The 16,271-nt window shown below is 38.0% G+C and overlaps 1 non-coding gene across 1 annotated transcript in view; it reads left to right on the top strand.

Annotated features, from left to right (window-relative positions):
• The window catches only part of LOC103394502 (uncharacterized), a 42,661-nt gene that overhangs the window by 7,664 nt on the left and 18,726 nt on the right, over positions 1-16,271 (top strand). Inside the window, exon 2 of the transcript XR_003052757.1 lies at positions 12,842-12,956. This is a non-coding gene — a transcript (uncharacterized LOC103394502). The remainder of the gene's footprint in view (positions 1-12,841; positions 12,957-16,271) is intronic.

Here is a 16,271-nt window from a genome sequence, read left to right as displayed (position 1 = left end):
GAGTCACGATTTGGGGGGGAAATCGAATTACTATGTGATTACATATATTGTTCTGTCCCGTACGCCACAGGGCCACGGTAACAAATACGCACGCACACACACACACACATATATATAAATATATATACATATATATGGAAATATATATGTATATATAAATATATATAAATATATATGAAAAGAAAAATAACCCAAACCTCATTATGAAAGTAAAACAAGATCTGAAATATTTAAAAAAAAAAATTTAATAATAATATTGGTCATTGTTGTTGCATCGTTTAGTAGCTGTAATACTAAAAAAATATATAACAATTTTTGGAAAACCTTGCCTTTAGGAAACAACTACCAGAGAATAAGTATAGGTATATATGTATATACATATACTGCATATGTGTGTATGGGTATATACTGTATACGTGGGTGTTTGTATGTATGTGTATATATGTATATATGTTAACACTATCATAAAAGAATCCGATATAGGTCACTTTTTTCTTGATAAAAGCGAATAAAGCGAAGTGCACGTGGGGCAAATGGGGCATTTACTGTAGATAATACGTAAGGAACTTTTTTTCCTTAGACTTTGGGGGAGGACATTTTAGGCTACATTTGTGTAATTGTGTTAATGTCTTAACACGTTAGCAACTAGATCCCCTTCACTCCCGTTTACCAGCCCTGTTCTGACCAACCTTTTTCTGTGCCTTTCTGTGCCTAAAAAGAAAAATAATAATGATTATTATGGTCAGTATATGAACATTTAGTGTTCAGTGTATTTATATTACTCTAAAGTAAGCTGCAGTATATGTCTGTGCCTAAGCATCTCCACTGATACTGTTGTAGATGAGCTGTATGACGCTAATAACAATATTGATAATTATTATTGTTACAAATGTCTTCTATGTTTTTTTTTGTTTTTTTTTGTCATGCATACTGACATTAAATCACTCACTGAACGTTACACATTTACATCGACATCATATACCACATTTACGTGTGTCTAGGGTGTCTAGGGTGTTTTATGTTGACTTTGTGGGTATATTCGGCCTACTGCCCGTGTCCCTAATGTTGGGTTACATTGTTTTCTATAGCTACGGAGAACATTCTGGACGCATTTACGTAATATCAAAGCCTCATTGTGAGACGAAGAAGGCGTGTGACCCCAAGGTCCAACTGATTTCCATAAAAAAACAGTTGTCTTAAGTGTAGGCTTTGTGGATGAATAGAGTAGTGGATGGCCACACCAGGTCCAGTGTGCATGCACCTCAACAAGTGTCTGATTTTGCCCAAGTGTCTTTATTCCATTAACAATAACTTAATTTTATTTACTCATGTGCTATTGGCAAATGCAAATTGCGAGAGGAAATGGAATAGGATCTGTGTTAATACCGCAAGTGCTATTCATCTGTCGGTCAACCTGAGTAGCATCCTACACGAACAGAAGAATGTTTTGCATATAATTATATTTGTGTGCATATATATGTTTATATATATGTCCGTATCTATACAGTGTATTTATCTCTGCATATATATATATATATATATGCATATATATGTATATATATGTGTATATATATATGCATATATATATATGTATATATGTATGTATATATGTACATATATATGTGTGTATATATGTATGCATATATGTGTGTATATATGTATATGTGTGTATATATGTACTGTATATATGTATGTATGTACAGTATATATTTATATATATACACACACATATATAATATATGTATATATATGACTGTATATATGTGTGTTTAAATTTATATATATATATATTTATATTTCATATATATTTTATATATTTTTTCAGGCTATAAATAATGTAAAACGCCTATAAAACCCCTCAAACCACATGATTGAACCCAATTAAATGATTAAATGACAAAGCAAAAACCAACTTCTTGAGTCTCGGTGCAGATGAGAAGAACGTCAATAGTTTTACACCGCCGTGCGGAACAGTCGTTATCTTTACCTGGAGGTGACGCAAGTTGTCGGTTGTTGGAGGTTGTGGCGAGAAGGTAATCGGCTTTTTAGTCACAGAAGGACTCGGGGAACTAAAATGTAATCATCAACACAACTGTGACAGCTCATTCGATTAACAGATGGAAGGAGGAGGTGGTGGCGACTGCCGGAGAGGCGATGGAACCACGAGAAGGAGGTACAACAGGCGAGAGGAGAGACGTAGGAGGGGAAAGTGAGTGGGGTGAACCACTGGGACCTGGCCACAGAGATAAATAGATATGCAGATCGTGTAGAGCCAAGATCAGTCCTCGGAGGCCAGGAGGTGTTTGCAGTCAGTGATGCTGCTGCTGTGTGGATAATACGATCAGCAGGACTGCGTAGTGGGACATCCACTCTGATAAGGCGTTCGGCAGTAAATGGGACTCTGACGTGGTGACATAAAACATGAATACATCAGAGTCCATTTTGTGCATGGAATGAATCCAAAGCAGATCTGTTGTTGGGGGACCGAGTCGAAACAACGCCGTGACCATTAGTTAATGCATGTGCTGGAATTAGGAAAGACCCAAGGGTTTATCCAACTTATATTTTGACTGAAATAGAGTGAGAGGAAATGCTACATGAAACAGTAAAAATGGAAAACACTGAAAAATACCCACAGACAATTGCAGGGAGCTGTTAGGTTTCTTTTTTTTCTTTCTTTAACTACATCGCACCGTTATACGCGACATTGTTAAATGACAGAGTCCTGCAATTAATATCTTTTCTATAATTATACTGTCTGGGAGTTGGTGTGCTTATAATTTATTGATGGTAATATGGGATAGTTTTATCAACTTCAGAGGACTAAATGCGGACTGTAATTAGAATGTCACGCTTTTGTTCACCTCAAATTGAAAACGACGGCGTAATTAAACTGTATCTAATCCATATGTCACCACACAAGCTAAAAAAAACAACAAAAACTCAGGGGTAAATAGATCAATTGTTAATTGAATTTTACCATAGGGAGTAAGGTAGTATGTTGGGGTATACAGTGAGCCCTCTCCTATCGCGATAGTTGCGTTCCAAGATCCACTACAAAATGGGAAAAGTAGAGGCGATATTACAATATTTACGTATATATTTACACTTTACGCCTATTTACCATTTACGCCTTTTTTGCTATATTTGTGAGATCGGAAAAAAAAAATCTTCAAAACCCAGATGTTAATGGTGGTTGGATAGGATTTTGTGTCATTCCTCCTTGGTGCCACATAGATTTAGTGGGCAAAGACAAATTATACTAAAAATAAAGATGGCTCAGACAGATTAAAAATAAATATGGGACAAGTTATAACATTAAAGTAACTCATGTGAATTGGTTGTACCGAAATAGTATTTGCCGTTTGCAAATAAACCGTTTAACAGCCTTTTGTTAAATAAAAAAAGCGAATTAATAAGAAAAATAAACTAAAATATTTTTTTATTGAAGTCAAATTTATTTTTCCTTGACATTAATTTTGTATTATTAAAATTTTTTTATTGCGTTGTGTTCCTCTGGAGTCCTTACGTCATGTCTCTTACCCTCAGGGATTATTTAATCAACACATTTAAAAAGTTATAATTGCACTGATCATTTGTTGGAGTAACTATCAACACTGCAAGCTAATGCTAAGTGTCATAGATATTGATATATTGATATATTGATATATTTTTTTCAAGTAAAAAACAAGTGTTTAAGTGACAGATCTGTTTTGTTGAAGTTGGAAGTTGTTGTTTTTTGCGAACTTCATAGCTACCTTAATAGTTGTTGTTTTATGCTAACCTCAAAGTTGTTGTTATTTTTGCTAACTTCGTAGCTAACGTCATAGAGTTTTGGCTAACTTCAAAGTTGTTGTTTTTTTAGTAATCTTCATAGTTGTTTTGTTTTTGCTAATTTCACAACGGTGTTCAACAGCGGTCTCCTGACGTATCAGATCTTTGGCAACTTTCCTTTCAAGTATTTCTTCCAACATATTATGTTATTGAAAGAAGTACAGCACACAACACCTGGTATATCCAGTAAGTTTTCTTGTTGGCTTTCACAAACCTCCTGCCCCTAAAGCCTATTCTTGTTCAGTATTGTTTGTAGTGGCTGTCTCCAGCTCGGCACCAACCATGTTCTGTTCCTTTGTTCTTCCAATGCTGCATGCAATGTTTACACAAGTCTGATGTCCTGAAATAAAATAAAAGAGAGGGTTTCTAAACATCAACTGTGATTACACCACTTAACAGCCTTTAGAAAAACAAATTGGCCCCATGAATGCCCAACGTTTGAAACAAAAAAGAAACCATGACTCCCACAAGCCATGGCTTCTGCTGTGGTCAAGAGACATGAAGTGAAGTGGCTGTGATTGGCCAGCAGCTGCTCAGGAGTGCCTCGAGTGGCCAAAACAAACTCACAACTGTCATCGTACTTGACCCATCAACTTTAGTTTGCGATTGCACTTGCTATATGTGCGTTATACAATCAAAAAAACACAAAATGATAGAAGTGCTGGGCTCTGCTGAGGCGAGAAACAATGATTTCTTTATGTTACGTTCTCACGAGCAGATACGTATGAACATGCACGTTGGTGTAAAGGCTGAAGTGGAGGATTCTTTTTAAGGTGAATCATGAATGAGTCACGCGATGCATCATTCCCTGAAGTGCAGGTTGCTGCAAAAGCAAGGTCACTTCTGTTTTATATGACCAACTGCAGTTAATACTTTTAATGAAAAAAAGTAGTTGGAAATAAATAGAAAAAAAATAAAAAAATTCATCAAGCAAAAATGTAATTCTTATTGGCATCTAACCCCATCCTGTTGAAGAGGGTTTGGGGCCGGAGTTTGATGCATGATTGATTGTGTACTAAACCTCAATAAAATCAAGGCACTGCAATTGCATAAATTAGATATTAATGCTTCAAAGAATAAAACAAATACAAAAAATTATTAAAATCGTTACAGTGATTTGCATATTTGATTTGGATGCCCTTCCTGACGCAACCCTCACCATTTATCGGGGCTTGGCACCGGCAATATAAAACACTGGTTCGTGTACCCTAGTGGCTGGTTTAGTGCATTTCAACAATGCACAATATTAAATAAAATATAAAATTCAAAATAAAATGTTAACCCCACACTAAATGATAATGTACAGCCCTACTGGCCTGCTTAAATATTGTACAATTTAATATGTTCTCTCATAAAAACGCATGTATTGCATTTAAGTCAATTGCTGGATCATTTCTCGTGCGCGCTGCTTTATTCCCGCATCCAAGTAATGATCTTTATAACGCGGATCAAGTACAGTCGCGGCGACAAAGTGCAGAAGATCCAAATATATCTCAGTGAAACGTGTGCTGACAGACTCTGTCCACTATGAGTGGACTTTTCATTGTTTTCACTCCGTGGTCCATCCCAACCTCTGCTTAGAAGACGCTTTAGTGCAGCGATTAAAGGAATAACATCTGCTACAGATGCATCAGAGGAGCTGATCTTTTTAGTTAGCTGCTCAAATGGAGGAAGAAGAGAGGGGATGATCTCTATTAGGACCCACTGGTGTGACGTGGTCTGCGCTGTATGCAGCCAAGACTTGCTTTTGGGCTAAGAGGTTTTCCTTTCTCTCATATTTAGCATAGCAAACGGGATGTTTGGATTTGGGGTGATGAATTAAACCAGACGTGGAGAAATTCTTTATAGATGCAGCCCCTCTTGAAATTTTTAAGATTTCGCACAAACGCTATCCGTGGGTCTTTCTCAGATCATGTCGCGTCACGTCATCATAACTTCCTGTTTCGTCTGCTTGTTTCGCTTGTTAGTAATATTCGGTGCATCCCTAATATACAGCAACACCAAAGCCTCGTGGAACATAAAAATGAAATGTAGAGATCGAACATTTTTACATTGATGGAAATGTTTACTTTAAGCGACAAGATGTCATTATAAATTTAATTGCATCTGTTTCATTGTGAGTATAAAGCAGATGATTTTGCAGTGGTTTTTATTTGCCGATTTAGCAGTTTGGAACATGTGTCCTCACTGTATGCTAATCAGATTACGAAGATCTGCTTCTTTGTTGAACCACATGTCCACTACATAGTTGAAGTACTCACCAAAGAAGACTAGTAGTAGACTAACAATTGAGATACATTAAGACTGTACAAAAAGAAATCATGACTCTCACAAGCCATGACTTCTGCTGTGGTCAAGAGACGTGAAGGGGAAGTGGCTGTGATTGGCCACTAGCTGCTCAGGATTGCCTCAAGTGGCCAAAACAAACTCACAACATTAGTACTTAATTTAACTTTTTTTTTCTTCTAATTTTCCACGTGGGATGACTCGATACAACCTTTTCATGTTCGATACTTATTTTGCAACTTGCAGTATCTGCCGCTACCAATATCAAGCCGATATTTTCCATTCTCCTCCAGAATGCCGCGGACTGCCGTGGCTGAGGCGATAGTGTCTCTGACCACGGCATGTCGCGCAAAGTTAGGTATATATTTCGAAGTTAAGCATTCAGGCTTAGGTATCGGTTCCGAAGGGCTATAGTTACTAATAACCGATATCGGGATTGAGTCATCTCTGATTGTAACACGTTGACGTCCGATTCATTCTCGAAACGCAACCTAACGCTGATTGAGGACAGCAGTGAAGGTTTATGAATGACTCAGACTTTTGAGCCTATCCCCAGCTGGTCTTAATACTTGCAGCACTGAATGAAACACTGTTTTAAATGAGCAATGACAAAGAGGACAAAGCCGAGACATTATCAATCACGCTCAGACAGGGATATACGCAGGAGCTCCCTGGCTATTACTATCACCACAGAGGAAGTGTGAGGGGTGTGGAACTGATTCAGCAGCTTGCTGTCGTAGTCTTTAATTTAATTGAAAGAGAGAGAGAGAGAGAGAGAAATACTCATTGGTGTAGCAATATCTGAGTGTTCCAGGAACTGAATCAGACACAAACTTTTTTTTCTTTAAAACTCAAACAAAGCCAAAGAATATTGCTTCCCATCCCGACAGTCCCACGGTAGAAAACCCTGTCACGTCAGCGCACTCGGACCGCATACTAACTAGTTGTGTGTCCCATCAGGGTAATGAATTTTATACTGCTGCTATTGACCACCGGTCAGTTCAGGATTGATGTTTTTTTTTTTTTTTTTTTTTTTTTGTCAACAATGTCCATGGATTTCTTTCATTGTTAAATGCATTAACTGGGCTTTCAGACACGGAAGTGCCCCGTTTCTTTGATTCATGCTTTCAGTCATTTAGCACGTCATCATTTTAGTGCTAAGCAGTCTCACCAATGGCCATTTATCATGCCGGAAATCCACTCATGCCTGGCTCATATACGGCAACGACGTTCTCTGCTGAAATGGTCCCCATTCTTCTGTACAGGAGTTGCAGGATTTTAAATATTATCCGGTTTAGCTGGTGAAGCGCAGCCAACATCAGGCCAATCAGTCAGTCAGTCGAACTGACGAATGGGCGAAAGTCACAGGTGACACTGGTAGACGAGTCATTAAGAATGAACTCGATGATTGGCTCGGAGCGGCCCACAGATGAAGAGTCAGAGAGAGACTGCACATGACACACGATCGGAGCGGCCCACAGATGAAGAGTCAGTGGCAGATGGTACCAGACTGCAGTGACACACTGTCACTATTTCTTAATGTCCCTTTGTGCTGCATAAAGGCCCCTGATTGTCAAGACGTTTCACTGTGTAGGGTCACCTGATTCACACATCTATTAAATTCTCACAATAGTATCTGTAATAGTATTTGGAACGCACGATTGATTCCGTAGTCGAAGGGGAATGCTTGTTGCGTTGTACCAAAGTGATTTCATTAAATTTGTAATCGGGTCCTTGTAATTGCGGGATGATCAATTGTATTTAAAGTGGCGCGTACAAAGTGGCTTCAGGAGATCGGCTATGCAAACAGAGGAAGTGGGACCCACACACGGGATGACAGCTGCCATTAAATGACGAAAAGAACACGGGATGACAGCTGCCATTAAATGACGGGGAGAAGAGGACAAAGAAATGGAATACAAATATTATTACCATCTGTGAGCACAAAGAAAGGTTGCATTTAAATGGTTTTTAAAGAAAAGAAAATTAGTTTATTTCTAGATAATTAAGCTTAGCCTATATTTGTAATGCACTGTCAGGATTTGGATGGTTTTCAAAAACAGTAAACCTCTGGGTGTTTTTGGGTGTTTTTTTTTTTTTTTTTTTTTTTAATTTACTCATGGCTTGATTTAGCAAAGAATTGCATTTTTTTTTTATTCGATACATTTTAGAAAATTATAGAAATGGTTCAAATGCTATTGTTAAACCCAATTAGAATTATCATAAAAAAAGTTTTATTTTAAAAAATTGTTTTACGGTTCTGAGCTGTGACAGAAAATAATTAGTCACCAAATACGGCGCTACCATTGTTTTTGGTCAACACATGGTAGGTAGAAAGGTAAATAGATACCTTATAAATGTAAACACAATTTCCCACGTTGTTTTTAGTTCATTGGTAAAGATGAATCAGATTACACTTTTTTTTTTAATGTACTTTAACCCATGGGTGCAATGACAATTATTCCAACAATGCTGTAACACACATACGATAGAGATTTTGTAATTTACACACACTGTGGGGAAAGTTTTTCTTCTCAAGAAGGAAAATCTTAAAATACCATCGCAACATCTGCTGAGGTCACCAGCCTCCCAGAGAAAAAAAGAAAATGTTGGTTTATCTGAATGAATCATGATAAATCATCGTTGATTATGATCGTGATTAATCATGATTAATCGTGGTTATTCGTATAGCGTTTAATTTAGATCTTATGGTTAAGGTGAAAAAACAAAAATCTATAGAACTAAATGTAATTTGCGAAGACATCTTGCCAAAAAAAAGCATAGAACCAAACAGAAGAAACGTACAAGAGTTGAGCCAATGTATGCCAGGAGTGCTTTTAAAAACGATCTACAAAGCGTCGACACTTACTTATACAGTTCCCCTCATCCTTTCCTGGAACAACAAAGAGAATACACTTGAAGGAAGAAATACATTCTCTTTGCCTGGAAACGGAATTCTGTCATTACATTATGTTTATGGATGGTCTCTGGTGCCACGGTCACTTCCTCGTTTGGCGTTTAAGGCAACATTTGCTGTGTTTGGATGCACGAAAAAAAGACACAGAATGCCTCTCTTTTCAGAAGGACTTCTCACAAGTTGTGTAGGAAAAAAAAGCTTCTTTTTTTTTAACCCTGTACCATGATTAACATGCGGATTTTGACGTCATGTCGGTGTGACGAGGGACATCACAAATGAATGATCAAAATTTCATTTTAGATTTGTGATGATCTTTTGCGTGATACATTGGTAAATGCAATAAATGTTACTACTAGTGACGTGCACTAGGTACTTGGATGGATGGATGGATAAATATGTTTAACCTAAACATTTGTGTATGAACGGTAGTGTAAATGACAAAATATATTTATGAATAAAAATGGGCAGGGTTCTGATTACAATTCCAGACAATTCTGGAAAATCCGACGTTTGTGTGGAACCTGAACACACCATCAGTTGTAGCACGCAAATGTTTGTTTCACTGGCGATGCTTGTTGTCTTATGTAGCTAGATAGATAGGTACATGGATGGATAGAGGGATGGATTGGTTGGACGGATGGATAGATGGACGGATGGACGGATGGATAGATGGACAGATGGATGGATGGATAATAGATGGATAGATGATGGATAGATGGATGGATAGATGGACGGATGGATGGATAGATGGATGGATGATGGATGGATGGATGGATAGATGGATGGATAGATGGATGATGGATGGATGGATGGATGGATAGATGGATGGATGGATGGATGATGGATGGATAGATGGATGAATGGGTGGGTGGATGGATAGATGGATGGATGATAGATGGATGGATGGATGGATGGATATATGGATGGATAGATACAGTACATAGATAGATGGATGAGGGATGGATGGATGGATGGATGGATGGATGGATGGATGGATAGATGGATGGATAGATAGATAGATAGATTGAACGTCACATACAGAAGATTGTTTCACTGGCGATGCTTGTTGTCTTATGTAGCTAGATAGATAGGTACATGGATGGATAGATGGATGGATGGATGGATGATGGATGGATAGATGGATGATAGATGGATGGATAGATGGATGATGGATGGATGGATGGATGGATAGATAGCTCCCTTGGGAGTTCCCTTCAGGAAATTGAGGAATGTAGCGACAGTGGGGGTATTTTCTGGGGCTTTCTTGATGAGTTATTTGGGTTGTGTTGTTACTGAAAGTTTTAGCAACCATTCACAATTCACAAACTCACCTCACGGTCTCTCTCAAGTTTAACTTATTATATATTAACAATTATAAAGAATGCAACATTTAACAGCATTTTGCTCTTAAAAAGTGTAAAAAGTATTACATTAAATGAATGCCCTTTAATATTTATCCTAACATTTGGCAGGGCTGTAAGAGAACATTTGCTTTACAAATGAGTACCGTCTGTGGGGAAATGGAATTGAGTTTGGTTTCACACGCCTTGCGTTCGCTATTCATGATGACTGCTGTTAATATTAACAAAGTCGGAGCTTAAGGTTTTATAGATTTTCCCGCACTTTAAAAGGCAATTTTTAAAAAATATATATTATGGTACTTAACCCAACGGCTGCGTTGTACGTCCCGTGCATTAATGTTCGTTCGGTGACCCTGCTGATCTTATCAGAGGTTGTGCCCATTTTTTATTTAAGTGTCATTTTCTCAAATGCCCACGTTAAAAAGCTTCACATTCAATATAACCGCGTGAAAGGGAGCGAGGGGGTTACCATCACAAAACTGCAGTGGATAGAGAGCATTAAAAACCTCTTCCTGCACAAAACAAGTTCATGCACATGAAAAATATGTTCCCCAGGTGAGACAATGAAGACTTTTTTTTTTTTTTTTGCAAAGTTCGCTCAGTGAATCCTCATGAGAAAACTCATGTCAGAGGTTTGACATCGGTTCCATTTCTGTCTTCTCTTAGGCAGATGCCATATTCTTCATCTGTTCTACCGCATGAAAACAAAAAAGCATTAAAGAGATAAACAAGGTGTTATATACTGCATGTATCAAAAATGGTCATTTTTTCTAATTAGATGTTTGTGTCAATACTTTAATTTCTCAATTCGGGGCTTCATGATTTTGCTCTCCAGTCGACCAGGCCTAAAAGCAGCCAATGGAATGAGAGGATGACATTCTTAACGTGTCATAGCATATCTCTGTGGGTTTATTACAGGGTGGAAGAATATGCAAAATATAGTGTGAGGTAAATATATATATACAATTGATTAGTCCATTAGGAGGAAATGGCTGCTGCTGATAATCCACAGAGAGGAATGAGTCAGTAAGTCAGAAAAAAAAAAGCCTCACAAATAAGTATTCACAGGAAATATATATAAAGAGAAATAATAAAAAAAACTTCCATGATAAAGACCTAATAAGGAAAACTGAGACGTTTTAGACGAAGCTAATCATAATCATCATAGTGTGTACAACAGAGGTTTCAAACTTCTGGCCGGTGTACCGCCTTCATCCATGTCCAAAATAATTTAATTTTACCCTGGATGTCATTTGAAAATATATATTTCAATATTTCACTTTTATTTTGCAATTTTTATTTAGAAAAATGATATAAGAATGATAGGAATCTGACTTACCTGAGTTACCATTTCAAACATTGAATATTGTACAATATGATATTTATTTTACACTATAGCCTATTTAGAGGGAATGCAGACTGATTCATAGACGTGGTGTCTGTGGTTGATATGAGAATTACGGTGAGTAGCTGTAAAAAAGGTTAGTTGCGAAGGCAGAATTCTGCTTTGGTGACCTGTAAAATAGACGTATTTAATCTATTTTACGTGAAATAGGAATATTCTTGTTTGTTAAATTATTGGTTTGAATAAAAAGTATTGTGTTTTTTTTTTGGTTTTTTTGCACTGCAATGATGAATCTCACCATCCATCAGTAACTTCCTTTCATTTATCCACTGACATGGTAGGTTAGTGAACCCAAGATTTAGAGGTACTGTTAAAAAAAAAAAAAACTCAGGTCGACCCATTTCTACACTCAACATTCAAAAAGGAATAACTGACTGGGCTTTCATGATGCATTCAAGTGCCTCTTGTAAGATCGTGCATAAAGGAGTCCTGATATTTTGCTCAGAAGTTCATGGATCTTGAAAAAAGCCGTGCACTTACCGCATTACTTTAAAGTTGGTATTATTATTATGAGTAATCTTTAGAGTCCTTGGAGACTCCAGACCTTTGAACATTTGATGAACTTTGCACATTTCTAATGAATAACTTACCTTACCTTACCGACGAAGAATGTTCAACGATTGTTGCCAGGCAAGAGGTGAAGAAGAAGACCTGGTAGAAGATTTGAGGATGGCTTGAAAGAGGAGCTAGAGAGAGTTGGAGTAAAAGTATCTTAGTAGGTTATTTAAATTTGATTTAAAAATTGGTCCACAAGGCAAACAACAGTTTTCCATCTTATTTTTGTCGTCTGGCTATCATTTAATTAAGTTAGAAGTGGAATTGAAAAGGTCGTATAGAAATCCTCATATTCTATCAAGCGATAAAATACTGTTTGACTCTAAGGCAGGTGTGTGTGTGTGTGTGTTTTTCCCCTTCAGTGAATAGAATAACCTTTATAAAGCTGTTGACTGTGCCCGGACGACTGTTGTCTGGTGTTATATTAGTTTGAGGAATTATGAAATGGCCCTGATAAGGTTACATTAAACATCTATTCCCCAGGACGGAATGGAAATGCTTCTTTGGGACTGATCGTCGTGGGCGACTGGACAAAACGGTGGCACCCGAGGGTTCGCTCCAGACGGACAGTCTGCCGGATCTACCGTTGGCTCCAAGGGTATGTCCTTCATTTCCTGTTTGGATGATGATTTAGTGGGGCTAGTGGCGCGGAAAAAAATATCAACAGCCAGCTGAGGATAACAAAGGAGGTGGGCTAAGGCAACTTTAACGAGGACCTCACAGAAGTTTATCGCTTAGCAACGGAAATGACCTTCCTTGCTCAAATATTTATTCGTCATTATGATCGACTCTGTTGAGATTTATAATGTTTGGTACGTCATTATCGGTTTTATAGTCAACTGTACTTAGTGCTAGTTTATAGTTATTTTACACAACCTTTATTTAATGAAATAACCAAATTTACATTTGGGAGACTCGGCCCCATCTTCGGAACACAGGTCTTGCACTGTTGTGTGTTGACACATACAGTAGATCAGGACTGGGGGATGATAAAGGAGCTGACACTAAAAGCTGCTGCTTATTAAGTTACAAGTTACAAGTTATTTGCTGTCATTCTGTATCTCGGTGATGCGTTTGCAAAGCAAGCCAACGGTAAATTAATCTGCAGTCCCTGCTGAAGTGCAACGTTTGTGTCGCCTTACAAAGCTTTCTCATGGGAAAGAAAAAAAAAAAAACGATACGTCACGTCAAACACAATCAGGGTCAACGAACCCTTGAATTATGCTAGGTGTCGAAATGAATGCTACCAAATATGAGTCTAAGCCTTAACGTAAGGGCGCACTCAAACTAGGTAATCGTACGTTGCCCAAACACGATCGCCCCCCTAAAGTCGGCTTCTATGACTAGAGTAAGTACAAGTGTTCCGTGCCTGAGTACGGCACACCTGACACGGCGCAGTTAAAGGAAGTGCACTCTGTCTCAAAACACTTGGTCACGCAGTTAAGTGCATGTGTGCAGGGCGACCAATCGCAAATGGCCAACCTTGCGTATGTTGCCGATCTGCGCCAGTCAACTTCATCTCCCCTGCCACAGGCTCCTCAAATCCTGTAGGAAACCTTGCGGGGACTTGTTGTCCAGAGAAACTGTTGCTTTTAGATGGAGTTAAACACAGTGAATAGCAATGAAGAGGTCGGGATGAGGGAACAAGACTTTCTTAAGAAACGTATTGGCAACGTATTGGCTGTAGGTCGAGGACACCCTGTAGAATTAATATCAAATGTTAATAAGTGATTTTTTTTTTCTAATCATGGTAAAGCACCCCCCACTATTGATAGAAAACAACCTTTTTGCACCCACTCTAAAGTTGAAAATCTGGAACTCGAGTAAAATGCTGTTTTATAGCAGAGTCACTATAGTTTAGGAACTCTATCTAGTATTTCTGCCGTTCTAAGAGAAAACAAAGCGGCATGAAGACCAGACCTGTAGGCATGTTACGTTTGAACCTATTATTTTTACATTGTCGCAGGAGTTCTATCAAGGACATTTTAACAACCAATGCACTATTTATCCACGACTGAAGCTCTGGGCTGCATGAGCCCAATTGTCTCTAATTCAGTTTTTGGTCCATTTATTAATAATCCAGATCCATCTGTCCACTTAAAAAAAGTAAACAAACTCAACTGCGGTGATCACGTCTGTCCTGCTGAGGCATATAATGCAGCTACGAAAATGTGGGTACATTTGACTCAGCGGTGTATTAAGGTGCTTTGCTCCATGTGGTCATTTCTAATGACGCGGCTTTTCATTTAAAAGTGTCAGTATCAGGTTGTTCTCGGATACGAAAGTAAATCAATCAAATCAATCAATGCGGATCAAAACAACGGATCAGTGGAGAGATATGAATAAAAAAAAATAGCATAATGGTAAAAAAAAAAAAAAATCGGCACCGTATTTCTGAATTTAAAAGCAAGGGTGAGATTAACAGAGGACTGTTAAAATTTGAGCTGTGAGCGATAATGAGGCTCGGGTTCTCGCACATGCCACAGTTTGCTGAAAGGGAATATTACAGCTACAGCTGATGAAATTCCGCCGAATTTTTCCACCGAAGGGTGGGTGGCAAGCGCCGAGTTTAGCAGAGGCTGTCTTTGAAAACGTCCTTCAATTTTTTATTTTTTAATAAATGTAATATTCAACCAAAAAAAAAGACAAATATATATATATTTGTGCGGACAGATCACTGACGCCAGTTTCTGCTGTAGGGTTAAATACTGCTTAAATTGACTGCAGTCGCATCCGTTAGAGAAAAGCACATTGTGTACTGACGTTAGAAGAGCTTTTAGAACCCTGCACTTTCTACACAAGAGTGTAATTACCGTGACAGGGAAACACACAGGAGTGCCCTGCTATTTTAGTCCCTATTGTCTGCTTTCTGCCTGCATTGTATCGACGTCACGGCGTTTAAGGCAACAGATCTGTATCGAGATCCCGCAAGAAAAAGACGGTGTTTGCTGATACAGATGAACAGATAATATGATTTAATGAGAATTCAAATTGGAACCGACGCATGGTTCGATCTACGCAGCTAGTGTGACGTACGGACGAACGATGTAAAATGTGTATCGTTAAGAGATTTTCCAAAATTATAAAATGAACATGTTGTGTCACTAAGGGCAGGAAATCACCGAGATAGTCTTCGAAGATTAAAAAAAAGTGAAGTTGCCATGAGTTCTTTATTCAAATCGTAGATAAGGAATTGAGCTACGTCTTCTACAAATCTCAAGTGTAACATTTATTTTTTAAGTCAAGTGTTGTTGACATGTGACAACTAGGGATGTCCGATATTAGCTTTTTGCACATGTCTGATATGCGGATATTGTCCTAACACTTCATTTCCGAGTCCGATATCAACCGATACCGATACATGCAGCCGTTTTTCCCTAATACTATTTTTAGATCACATCCACAAATATCACACATTTTTTGGGATTTTCATTATCAGAGGAAAAACCGATAACGTTTTTTTTACCGATAATACATAATTATATATGACTGATAATATCGGTCGGCCGATATTATTGGACCTCCCAATTGTTGTGTCCTATGTCTCGAAATGACAGCAAACATATCTCTGCACATTTCATTTTTTTAACGTCGCGTACCATTTAGGCAGGTAAGTCGGAAAAATTATAAAATATAAACATTTTTGACCAACCGCATAAACATTTATTTGTTTTGTTTTTTAAATTCCTGTAAAATTCTCACCTTTTTTCACTGTCACTGAGTCACGGCTCCCTAGACTCGAGCTGCTCCCTGCCCCCCTGGGTTAATTGCACAGGACACATTGTACAGTTCCATTGTGTGCAATGACAAATAAATTACTTTCACTTTCTTGGCGGCAGACAACGGTAGATGTACAGTGGTCCTCAACACTTTATACAACAGCAACACGGTGAATAGCCTTCTCAGTGACAAG

Source organism: Cynoglossus semilaevis, chromosome 18, assembly GCF_000523025.1.
Source record: "Cynoglossus semilaevis isolate Cse_v1.0 chromosome 18, Cse_v1.0, whole genome shotgun sequence".
Lineage (NCBI taxonomy): Eukaryota > Metazoa > Chordata > Actinopteri > Pleuronectiformes > Cynoglossidae > Cynoglossus > Cynoglossus semilaevis.
The sequence above is the reverse complement of the archived record's forward strand: the minus strand, read 5'-3'. Positions and strand labels throughout refer to the sequence as shown.